The sequence below is a fragment of the Myotis myotis genome, unplaced genomic scaffold (genome assembly GCF_014108235.1).
Source record: "Myotis myotis isolate mMyoMyo1 unplaced genomic scaffold, mMyoMyo1.p scaffold_m19_p_1, whole genome shotgun sequence".
Lineage (NCBI taxonomy): Eukaryota > Metazoa > Chordata > Mammalia > Chiroptera > Vespertilionidae > Myotis > Myotis myotis.
Genome location: NW_023416313.1, coordinates 127,273,160 through 127,284,574, shown reverse-complemented (window position 1 = coordinate 127,284,574; position 11,415 = coordinate 127,273,160). Strand labels below are relative to the sequence as shown.

At 44.1% G+C, this 11,415-nt stretch overlaps 1 long non-coding RNA gene across 1 annotated transcript in view; it reads right to left on the bottom strand.

Annotated features, from left to right (window-relative positions):
* Positions 1-7,461: 7,461 nt before the first annotated feature.
* The window catches only part of LOC118661689, a 48,134-nt gene continuing 44,180 nt past the window's right edge, over positions 7,462-11,415 (bottom strand). The window contains exon 3 of the long non-coding RNA XR_004969440.1: positions 7,462-8,234. This is a non-coding gene — a long non-coding RNA (uncharacterized LOC118661689). The remainder of the gene's footprint in view (positions 8,235-11,415) is intronic.

The window sequence follows — 11,415 nt, the reverse complement described above, 5'->3', positions numbered from 1 at the left end:
GTGCAGGTTTGGTCCTTGGGTTGTCATCAGTATAAACCTGCATCCTCAGAGATCCAGTGTAGCTCAGGCTTCAGTCCCCATACAGGTAGCTACCCCTTTTGAGGACTCCTCAGGCCCACTCTCTGTCAGCTACTTCCATGGTATACTTGAGGACGGTGGCCATGGGAATCCTGAGAGGCTGGCCAGGACCTCGGATGGCTCTAGCTCCCAAGCAGTCACTCTTGTTTAGAGATCCTACCACCTCTCCAGAGCTGGGCCCAGGAAAAGTAAGACTCAGGATCCCTCTGCTGACTCCCCCAAACATTTTATTGCCCTTCCATATTCCTTGGCACAGCGAGGGCAATGCACGTGACCAGCCATACTTGAGACACAAACCTTATCTCTCTTCTGTCGATGACAAGGATAGATGGGGGACTAAAGCTTTAGTTAGTTCACATAATCCTACTAGGCCCTGAAGACATTAGTCTCTCACTTCAGCCCCAGCAGAAGTCTCCTGTTGCTTCCCTTAAATAACTTCCTGCTATCTATACAGAAGGACTGCAAGAGTCTCCTAGTGCCTACCACCAGGGGAGGGAATGTCTCAGAGTTTACCATGGACAAACAAACTAACACATTGCATCTCCATTGAGTCAAATGGCTCTGGTAACTTATGGCTAGAAAAATAACCTAATTTTTATTCCATTTATATATTTAAACGAGAGCCCCGGTGCACAGATTTGTGCACTGGTGGGGTCCCTTGGCCTAGTCTTCACCCTCTCGCAATCCTGGACCCCTCGGGGGATGTCGGACTGCTGGTTTCAGCCCAATCCCTGCAGGCCTGTGCATTGAGTGTCTGCCCCCTGGTGGTCAATGCACGTCATAGCTACTGGTAGAATGGTTATATATATATCTTATAGAAGACACACACTAGACCAGCGGTTCTTAACCTGTGGGTCACGACCCCTTTGGCGGTCGAACGACCCTTTCACAGGGGTCGCCTAAGACCATCCTGCATATCAGATATTTACATTACAATTCATAACAATAGCAACATTACAGTTATGAAGTAGCAACGAAAATAAATTTTATGGTTGGGTCACAACATGAGGAACTGTATTTAAAGGATCAGAAGGTTGAGAACCACTGCACTAGACAAAATAAAGGAGCAAAAAGGAAAATGAAGTAAACTTGGAAGCATTCACTTCATGTGCCAGGGAATGGCAATGTGCTACAGGAAGGCCACAAAGAGGACCTGCCTTCTCATCAGGCAAGACACAGGAATCTCCCCAATACTGAAATTTCCCCCATGGCTCCTCAGGAGAGGGGCAGCATGTACTGTAGTGAGCTAAGCCTCAGTGATATCTGTACAGGAAATAATACAGTGAGCAGCTTAGGGCCACTTCTTTCAACACCCTGGCTATGGACCCAGAGCATCTGGGACAAAGGGAATCTCAGTAAATATAATTCCACAAAGACTATTACTGTGCAATCCACATATCTCCCTGCTGTCTCAATAATGAATAAATAAGCTAAATAAGCTGAAATGTTCAGTAGGTTTCAGAGAGGTGAACAAACTGTATTATTCAGGCAGTCCTTCCCATATTATTCCTGTCACGTACTCACCAAGGTAGGTTCAGGTTAGGATGAGCAATGCTCCTGTTTGCTTGAGACTGAGAGCTTTCACTGTTAGAACTAAGTCCAGGAAAATGGGGACAGTTGGCCACTCCAGTTCAGAATGACATCTCCTGCCTCATTCAAGGATTACAGCTCATCTGTGTTGCTGGTTAAGTGCAAAATTTTAAAAGTCAGACAATCTGAGGTGGGGTTACAGGCTTCTGAGAACAGAGAAACTGACAGGAAGTAGAGGGACCAGACCTCCAGAAAGGAGCTGTGTGGGCAGGGCCTAGATTCGCCAGAAGAGTCTTCTCTCCTGCAATGAACAGGTCAAGGCCTCGTGCTTAGTCCATTCTAGATGACCAGTTTATACTGGGATCAAGTTCAATTAGGGTGACTCAGGGCAACAGTCCTCAGCCTCTCCCAGCTCCTTTTGTTCGTCTTCTCTTAGGCACCTGTGTGGGGAGCACTTGTTTGTTAATCAATCCTTGATTCTACCCTCCATGCTGGGCTGAGCTGTGTGTCCTGACCACCGGGCCTCTCGAGGTAGAGAGGCAGAGTCCTCTTCCGTGGGTTCCTAATGCTCGTCTCTCGTCCGCCTGGATACTGACCTAATGGCCTCCCCTGGATCCTGCTCCAAGAAATTTCCTCAATGGGTTTCCCCTGCCCTGAGACCAAGGATAGTGTCTGGGCTGTTTCTTTGCAAACATTCTCATCTATTTCTGCTGCTCAGGGACTCCAAGGATCCAGGGTAATAAGATTATGGTACTGGGATGTCAGACAGGATGTAACATAATCCTTGTCCAGTGGGGGGTTTGTGATCTAGTAGATCAGACAAATAGGTTCTTGACTCTCTTTTGAAGACTTTGGAAATGATTTGCATTAAAACAAAATGAAATAACAATCATAATAACAATTAGAAACAAAACAAAAACACTCCCAGGACTCAGTTCTCATGCCAAAATAATTTAATTCTCAGAAACTTCTCTCACCCCTTCCCTCTTCTCTGGCTCTGTGTTCCACATTCTGGAAAAGAGAAACAAACAATCAAAGAAGTAGATTCTCTAACCCCTGATTCAGTTATCCTATACCTACAGGTGAATTACTCATCTTATCTGTGCCTGAGTTGTTTCATCAATAAATAAAAACAATAGTACAACAGCAATCACTTGAATACTGCTAGTTATGTGCCAGGCACTATTCCAAGCACTTTGTTTATATTAGCTTATTTACAACAATATATTTACAATACATTGTGAGGAACATGCTATCATGCTCTTTATATTATAGATGAGAAAACTAAAGACTCAGATTTTAATAACTTGTCCCAGGTCACACAGCTGGTAAATGAGAGGCTGGGATTCAACCCGGACTGGCTTCATAATGTACGCACCTACATTACTCAATGCTGAATGAATAAATGGCTTGCTGGCTGGTTGAGAGATGAGTGGGTGATAGATAGTCAGATGAAGGCACTGGGCCCAGCAATTGCTCAGACTCCTCTCTTCGATGTACATGGCATCAATATTTAAAATTCATGCTCTTAACATGGATTATGGTTCCCCACATTCTTCTGTTTCAACGTAAAGTGGAGGATTGTCCACTTGGAGGATGGCAGACTCTGAGCCAAGTAAAAACTCGGCCTCTGTGTAGTACACCTTCTTTGGAGAAGGAATATTCTCCATTAGGACTCATTAAAATATCGGTGGAATGGAAGCAAAGACATTATGTTTCCCCAAAACCAATTAATCTCAGAAAAGTTCTTTGAGAGTCTTGGATATAAATTTCTTCTTTCATTCCAAGACTAACACATTTCTTACATAAAAGTGAAAAGAATATTGTTACCCCCGAAAAAATAGATTACTGTATCCAGTCAACAAGAGCTTATCTTGAACCTCCAAAGAGTTAGCTTGAATGCTCCTTCAAGTTACTCTTTAATAGAGAGACCTGTTTGAGATTAGCCAGATATGTGGCTTCGGCCTCAAAGTCACCAAATTTCAGTGACAGGCCTGTTTTCCGTCTTTGTGATATCAATCTTTTGACAACCAAACATTTCTTTAATAAAAGCATTTTGCATGCTTTCCTCTCAGCAGAGTCCTTGAAATTACCTAGATAAGGAAAAAAGGAAAACTCTGAGGATCTAGAAAATCAAGTATGATTGAGTGTTTACTCCACTACAGAAGAGCTCATATCTTTTAAAAACTAACCCATGGGGAGATTTTCAACGATGTATAAACTTGCCTTTTTCTTATTTTGTTTAGGAGATGACAATTAAGTTTTTGTTCTTTTTAATTGTTCAGTGGATGGGTTAAATTACTATTGTTAGTATTTTCCAGTGATCTGGAATTAGAATGTGCTTACATGAATTTAATTCTTACACCTCCATTGTATTAGTTCATGTTCTGAAGAATTCTGCACTGTGAACTGCACGAGGCAGAAGATTGACATATTATTTGGGCTCCATTATTCAGAGCCATGAAACCCTATGCAAGTCACTGATGCCTTCTCAAACTCAGTTTCTTAACCTCAGCTGCCTGACCTACAAAATGGAGCTAATACTACCCACCCCCCTCCCTAGGCATTGTAAAGAATTCATTAGTATTAAACTCATGGCAAACTGTATCAATGAGCATAGTTAAGTAACAAGTAGAAGAGTTATTCTGTTAAGCAGAGGAAATCATGATCAAGTAACATTTGCTCCATTATATCAACACGACTTTCAACCTACAAGTGAGCTTGTAACCAAGCTTCATGCACTGAACAGACAAATTCCTCCAAACACATCAGTGAGGTAAACACAAAATAACTTACCATCATATACAGGGAATACTAAAGATGAATTTTTATTACTGCTATAGCCTAGATGCCTATGGTTAGATTTTTGGGGTCTATCACTAGAACACTGCCTTTAAAAGCCCTTATTCGCTTTTAGAGCAAGCAGAGGATGGTGGGCATCATGGTGTTTTAGGTAAAGTGGGCATTGTCAGGGTGCCACTGGTGGCCTTTTCTCGATTTCAGTTCTTCACAAAAGATAAGGAAAACGAATTTATAAGGGTGGAGGAACTGGGGTATTTGATAGTTGTTGTTTCCAAGATAGCTTAGAACATCAAAGAATTCATAAGCTTTAACTCCACTCACCCTCTTCTTCCCTATAAATAAAATTCCCTCCAGAGATGGCTGCCTAAACTGCAAGGATTGTCTTAGAGCCAGTCAATTTGCTTCCCTGGTCCTGCATTAGACTCTGTAGCCTGGCCTTCTAAAGACTATTCCAAGTGTCCTAAGCACTATTTAGGAGTTCAAATGCTCTGACCTCAGAAATCTCTTCAACTCTCTGACCGTGTCCTAGTGGCTGAACCAGCTCTTCACAGCCTCCTGACACTCTACTGTGTTTGTGAATAGCTCTTCCCAAGGAGCCTTGAGCAGCCCAGCCCATAAATTTCCAGTTTCTTTTGCTCCAGCTTAGAGAGTGAAGGGTTTGGGAATCATAACACATGAAAGAAGACTTGAGGAGCAAGAAAGTAAATCTTAGTGGGGAAGAAATCACTGATTCTAGAGACAGGGGCATTCCTGTGAAAGAGAAATTAGATTTATCTGACACAACATCAGAGAACAGAGCTGGAACCAAAGAGAGGAAGTTATGTGGAGGCAGGTTTTTGGCTCAGTATTGTGAAGAACAGCCTTTAGCACCTGGAATGGGCTGCCTTGTAAGGTAGAGGGTTCCTCAGCACTAAAAGTAAGCAAGTGGAGGTGCTCTGACCACTTACTAAGAGGGGAATCTTTCACTGGACAGAGAGTTGGCCTAAGGGCTGGACTCTGTGGCCCTTTCAATAGAGATTCCAGGATTCCAAGCACATTAGTAACTTTTCTCAGACCTGGAAATTCTCCCATCATTTTTCAGGGCCCACGGCTCCCTTCAGTCTTTGCAGAAAGCCCGGAGTAAGAATATTTCACATTCCCCAAATGTCATTCCCACCACCCAGGTGAAAGGGTGAAGAATATGACAGACATCCACCTGAGAGATGAGGTTCTTATTACTGTCCCTCAGGCAGAAGTAGGAAGCCATTAAACTTTGAAGTTAGCATTCCCTAGTTTTCTCAGAAGCCTACCGCTCTTACATAAACTTTTTTCTTCTTGTAGGCCAAAAAGGTTTGTTGAATTGATCATGTTTTTCCCCAGGGTATTTAGAGACTAAAACAGGACCGAGGGCACAGTAGGTGGTCAATAAATCTTTGTTGAAAGAACAATGAACACAGATTAAAAGCATGAGAAGAGCATGTACAATGCTTAACCTAAATGTCAAATATCGTCGTCATTCCAGGCCCATCTGTAAAATAAAAATGAATATATTAATGACACCTTGCTTTTGAGTTATTCTGAGGATCAGAGGATATAATACTGTAAATAATGTGCTTAACAGACCACCTGACACAAAGTCAAGGTTTAATAGATGCCAGCTCTCTTTATTATTATTATGATTGTTATTATTACTGGTATTTTAAACAAAATGATCAAGGAGGAATAAGAAGACAAAGAGATATTGAATATTAGAACAGCACTTCTTTCCCATTAGCCCTTTGTCACATCAGATCACATCAGATCACACCACTAGAAACTGGCAGACTATTTCATGCTGATTTTAAGGAGGAAAAACCAGGACTTTAGTTAGAAGGGGATGCCTTTCCTTCCTTCAGAGAGCTGGGTTCCTCAGAGCACCAGGACTAATGCTCACTGCCTTGGTTACTAGAGAGCGCTCTGTGAGATTATCAACTTTGGAATTACAAAGGGGATGAGGATTAGTGTAAGAAGACTTTAATAGTGAATACCTAATAAGAATGAGTCTGGTTTAAATTTCCCAAAGTACTTACCAACAGATGAGAGGATTTGTGAACACAGAAGCATGTACTTTTAAACTCTTGTCAATTGTAGCTGTGCTCCCAGCCAGTCACCCCTGGTGGGGCTGGGCCCACTGCCACTGTGTCTCCCTGTCAGTCAGAACCTCTGTGGGCACCATGTCTGCTGGCCCCAAATGAGGAGGAAAATGGAAACAACATGGGGAAGGCGAGATGTCCTCCCTATGAGAGGTATGTACATATATTAGAGTCTGTAGTAACATCTTTTCTTTGTTTTAACATCCTAGCAAAGGGACTTTCCTCTTTCTAAGCAGTAAGACTTCTAAAGAACTCCGCTAGGTGAGGGGGGGCAGTGAGATGGATTAAAGACTTGCTAGAGTGAAATGATTTATTATAATTTTATTAAAAATACAGATTTTATTATTGGTCAGTGAACACAAATGCTTCAGTTCCTAAGTGGTGCAGGCCCTTATTACCCAAGAACCCGCAAGCCCTGGCAAGGCAACCTCATAAATTATCTAGTCATAGTCATGAATATAAGAACAGGTAAAAGCACCTGATGGAAGCTTTAGGGCAACCTAGACTCACTAACAAGTTATCAGTGGAGGCCTTTCTGACTAGGTGAGTAACGATGGTTTTTTAAAGCACTGTCCCAACATAACTGCCTCCACCAGGTCCTGTTGAGACAAAACCAACTTCAACCACCTGGCGCAGTGCGCGGTCCTCTCCCGTGAGTTCAGCACAGTGCATGGATGGCAATTCTCAGGAAAGACTTCTGTAAAGGTTAATGGTTCTCCTTCTTCAAATAAATAAATAACATGAATCAAAACATGAATATAAGTAATTTACTTATTTTTAGACTATGCTATTTAGTCAAAACTATATCTTAGAATAGATACTATATAGTCACCTTTCTTTATTGTTCTAGAAAACAGAAGTTGTATTTTCTTTTTTTTAATCTAAATTTCCCAGAGATGCTTCTCAAAAGGAACTGCTTCAGTGTTCCCCATTTGGCACATATATTTAGAATCTGTAGTAATGTCTATGATGTGAGAGGAGTGTTTAATCTAAATTTTATAATGAAGTAGTTCATTGCAATTTGCAATAAATCTTTTGCCTCTGATTCACCCATGATGACTATTATCTGATATCCTGTTTCCTTCTCCTAGACATTGGCCAGGACACCAGCCATGGTTAAAATCAGACATCACAGTCGTATGTGAGTTCAGTGACTGCTTGTCATCAGGTTGTCCATTGTCAGACAATGGGAAAATTCTGACTGTCACACTGTGAGGCAATTATTGATTAAACGGAGTATGATGGGACACTTAAAGTGACCCCAAGATTAGGCTCTCATTTGGGGGTTGTTTGATGACTCATGGCCAATACCAACCATTTGGAGATACTACAACAAAACTCTGCTGCTGACAAAACAATTAACCATTAGTGGTGAAAATTTATCCACTGGAGCCCAAAGAACATCTGCAGGCCATTAACACTGGAGAATTTCCCCTCTAAATCCCGATTGCCAGAGTTAGAACCAACCACCCCAAAACTGTGGCCCTCATGTTAAATCCATATTTATGTTCCATTGAAATGATTTCAAGGATTTACGTCTTGCTCTACATGGCCCAGTTCCCATGGTTGCAGCCTCCAGTCTCACGGAGCATGTCCTGGTGCCCAGCAGCACTCCTGCCCTCTCCAGTTGGGAAGGAGCAGCTTCCTGAAGAATAATTCCAGGTTCCATCTTCACATCTAGAGGCCCATCAAGAATCTGAAGTCCAGGCCACCCTGAGATAAATGAGAAAAAGACAACTAAGATGCAAACCCAACAATGAAAATATTAAAATGTAAAATATTTCTATGCTGGGGTTTGCACTGAATAATGATGTTTTGGTCAATGACAGGCTACATATAGAACAGTGGCACTATCTACACTAATAAAAGAGAACGATGCAAATTAACCATCACTCTGCCACTCCGCTATACCCACAAGCCACGCCCACCAGCCGATCAGGAGCAAGTATGCAAATTAGCCCAACTAAGATGGCAGCGGCCACAGAGCTGGAGCGAGCAGGAGGCTTGGAGGAAGCCAAGCTTCCTGCCTGCCCTGGCAGGCCCTGGGCTCTGCTCAAGGCTACAAAATTTCAATTATAGAAGATAAATAAATCCCAGACACCTGATTCCAGCCCAACCTGGCCTCCACTCAAGGAGGCACTGAAAAAAAAAAAAAAAAGAAAGAAAAAAAGGAGAGGCTGGGAGCTTGGGTCCCTGGGGGGCATGGCCAGCCTGAAAATGGTCATCAGCCCCTCACCCAGGCTGGCCAAGCACCCCAGCAGGACGCCCCCTCCCCACCCTGAAGGGGCTGTGGGAAGCCTGAAAAGGGCCATCAGCCCCTCACCTAGGCTGGCCAGGCACCCCAGTAGGGACCCCCATCATGAAGGGGGTGTGGCCAGCCTGAAAACAGCCCTCAGCTTCTCATCCAGGCTGGCCAGGCACCCCAGCGGGACCCTCAGGGGGCCCCCACCCTGGTCCAGGACACACTTCAGGGCAAACCAGCCAGCCCCCACCCAAATACCAGGCCTCTATCCTATATAATAAAAGGGTAATATAAACTGACCCTAACAGCAGAAAGACTGGGAATGAATGGTCACTATGACACACACTGACCACCAGGGGGCAGACACTCAATGCAGAAGCTACCCCCTGGTGGTCAGTGCGCCCCCACAGGGGGAGCTCTGCTCAGCCACAAGCCAGGCTGCCAGCTGCCAGTACAGCAGTGGTGGTGAGAGCCTCTCCCACCTCCTCAGTAGCGCTAAGGATGTCCTGCAGCTTAGGCCTGCTCCCCGCTGGCAAGTGGACATCCCCCAAGGGTTCCCAGGCTGCCAGAGGGATGTCTGACTGCCAGCTTAGGCCCAGTCCCCCGGGGAGTGGGCCTAAGCCAGCAAGTGGACATCCCCCAAGAGGTCCCAGACTGCGAGAGGGCACAGACTGGGCTGAGGGACACCCCTCCCAAGTGCACAAATTTTTGTGCACCAGGCCTTTAGTCTTACCTAATAATAGACAAACATCTAAATTAACCGTCCCTCTGCTACACTCACCAGCCAATCAGGAGAGTATGCAAATTAACCCAACAAAGATGGCGGTTAATTTGCATATGTAGGGGCGAAGCGGCGGAGTGAAGACTGAATGCTCCATCCAGAGCTGCGAAGACCAAAGGCTCCGTTAGGAGCCGCAAAGACTGAAGGCTCTGTCTGGAGCCGCGAAGAATGAAGGCTCCATCCGGAGCAAAGGCCTGGGTCCCAGGTGCCAGAGGAAAACCGGTGCCAGCAGCCAGGGGAAGGGAAGGCCTATTGCACAAATCTCTTCATGCAATGAGCCTCTAGTAAGATTATAATAGAGCCAACATGTAGTATGTGATATCTTAGTACACACATTACTTACTCCTGTGTTTGTGGTGATGCTGATGTAAACTAACCTATTGTGCTGTGGTCATATAAAAGGATAGCACATACAATTATGGACAGTACTTGATAATACAATATTTGATAATAATAATAAATTACTATGTTACTGGTTTATATATTTAGTATACTTTCATTTTTATCTTTACTTTAGAGTGTACTCTTTCTACTTATAAAAAATCTTTGCTGTAAACAGTGTGCCATGTTACCCAGCCGCAGCACACACATGTTGTGCATCCTGTGTTTCTTGATTGTGTCATTTTTTCTTGTACTTGATTTGCTCTCACATTGTTTTATAATTTAGTGTAGCCTATGTGTACAGTATGTATAAAGTCTACAGTATTATATAGTAACTAGAGGCCTGATGCACAAAATTCATGCAAGGGGCTTGGCCCTTGCAGCCCCAGCTGCCTTGGCTGGCCCTCGCAGCCCAGCTTCATCTGGAAGGTCATCTGGACAGTCGTTCTGCTGTTCAGTCTAATTAGCATATTAGCTCTTTATTATATAGGATGTCTTAGGTTTTCATGTTCACTCACCACTCACTCACTTACCCACTCAGAACAACTTCCAGTTCTTCAAGCTCCATTTATGATAAGTGCCCTATACAGATGTACCATTTTTTATCTTTAATACCTTATTCGTACTGAACCTTTTCTATGTTTAGATATGTTTAGATACACAAATACTTATCATTTTACAGTTGTTTACAGTATTTAGTATAGTAATATGCTGTACAAGTTTTTAGCCTACGAGCAACAGACTATATAGTATACTATATAGCCTAGGTGTGTAGTAGTTTATACCATCTAGGCTTGTGTAAGTGCACTTTATGCTGTTCATACAGTGATGAAATTGCCTAATGACACGCTTCTCAAGACATATCCCACTTGTTAAGTGGTGTATGATTGTAAATACACAATCCTATCTAATAATGAGGGAATATGTTAATTGACCATCACACCCTCACAAGATGGCGGTGCCCACAGCCAATAAAGAGAAAATATGCTAATTGACTGCCACACCCTCACAAGATGGCAGTGCCCACAGCCACAAGATGGTGGCGCCCAGTCCCCTCATCCCCGCCTCATGCCTCATCCAGCCTCAGTCCCCCAGTCCCCTCAGTCCTGCCTCATCCAGCCTCAGTCTCCCAGTCCCTCAGCCTCGCCTCATCCAGCTGGAGTCCCCCAGTCCCCTCAGCCCCACAGGGGAAGGCAGCTGGGGGTGATCAGGCTGGCAGGGAAGGGCAGTTGGGGACAATCATGCCAGCAGGGGAGCAGTTAGGTGTCAATCAGACTGGCAGGGGAGCGGTTAGAGGGCTATCAGGCTGGAAGGTAGAGTGGTTAGGGGCAATCAGGCAGGCAGGAGAGTGGTTAGTAGCCAGCAGTCCCAGATTGTGAGAGGATCCCAGATTGAAGAGGGTGCAGGCTGGGCTGAGGGACAACACCACCACCGCCCCCCCCCCCCGCCCCCGTGTACGAATTTCATGCACCAGGCCTCTAGTATATTAT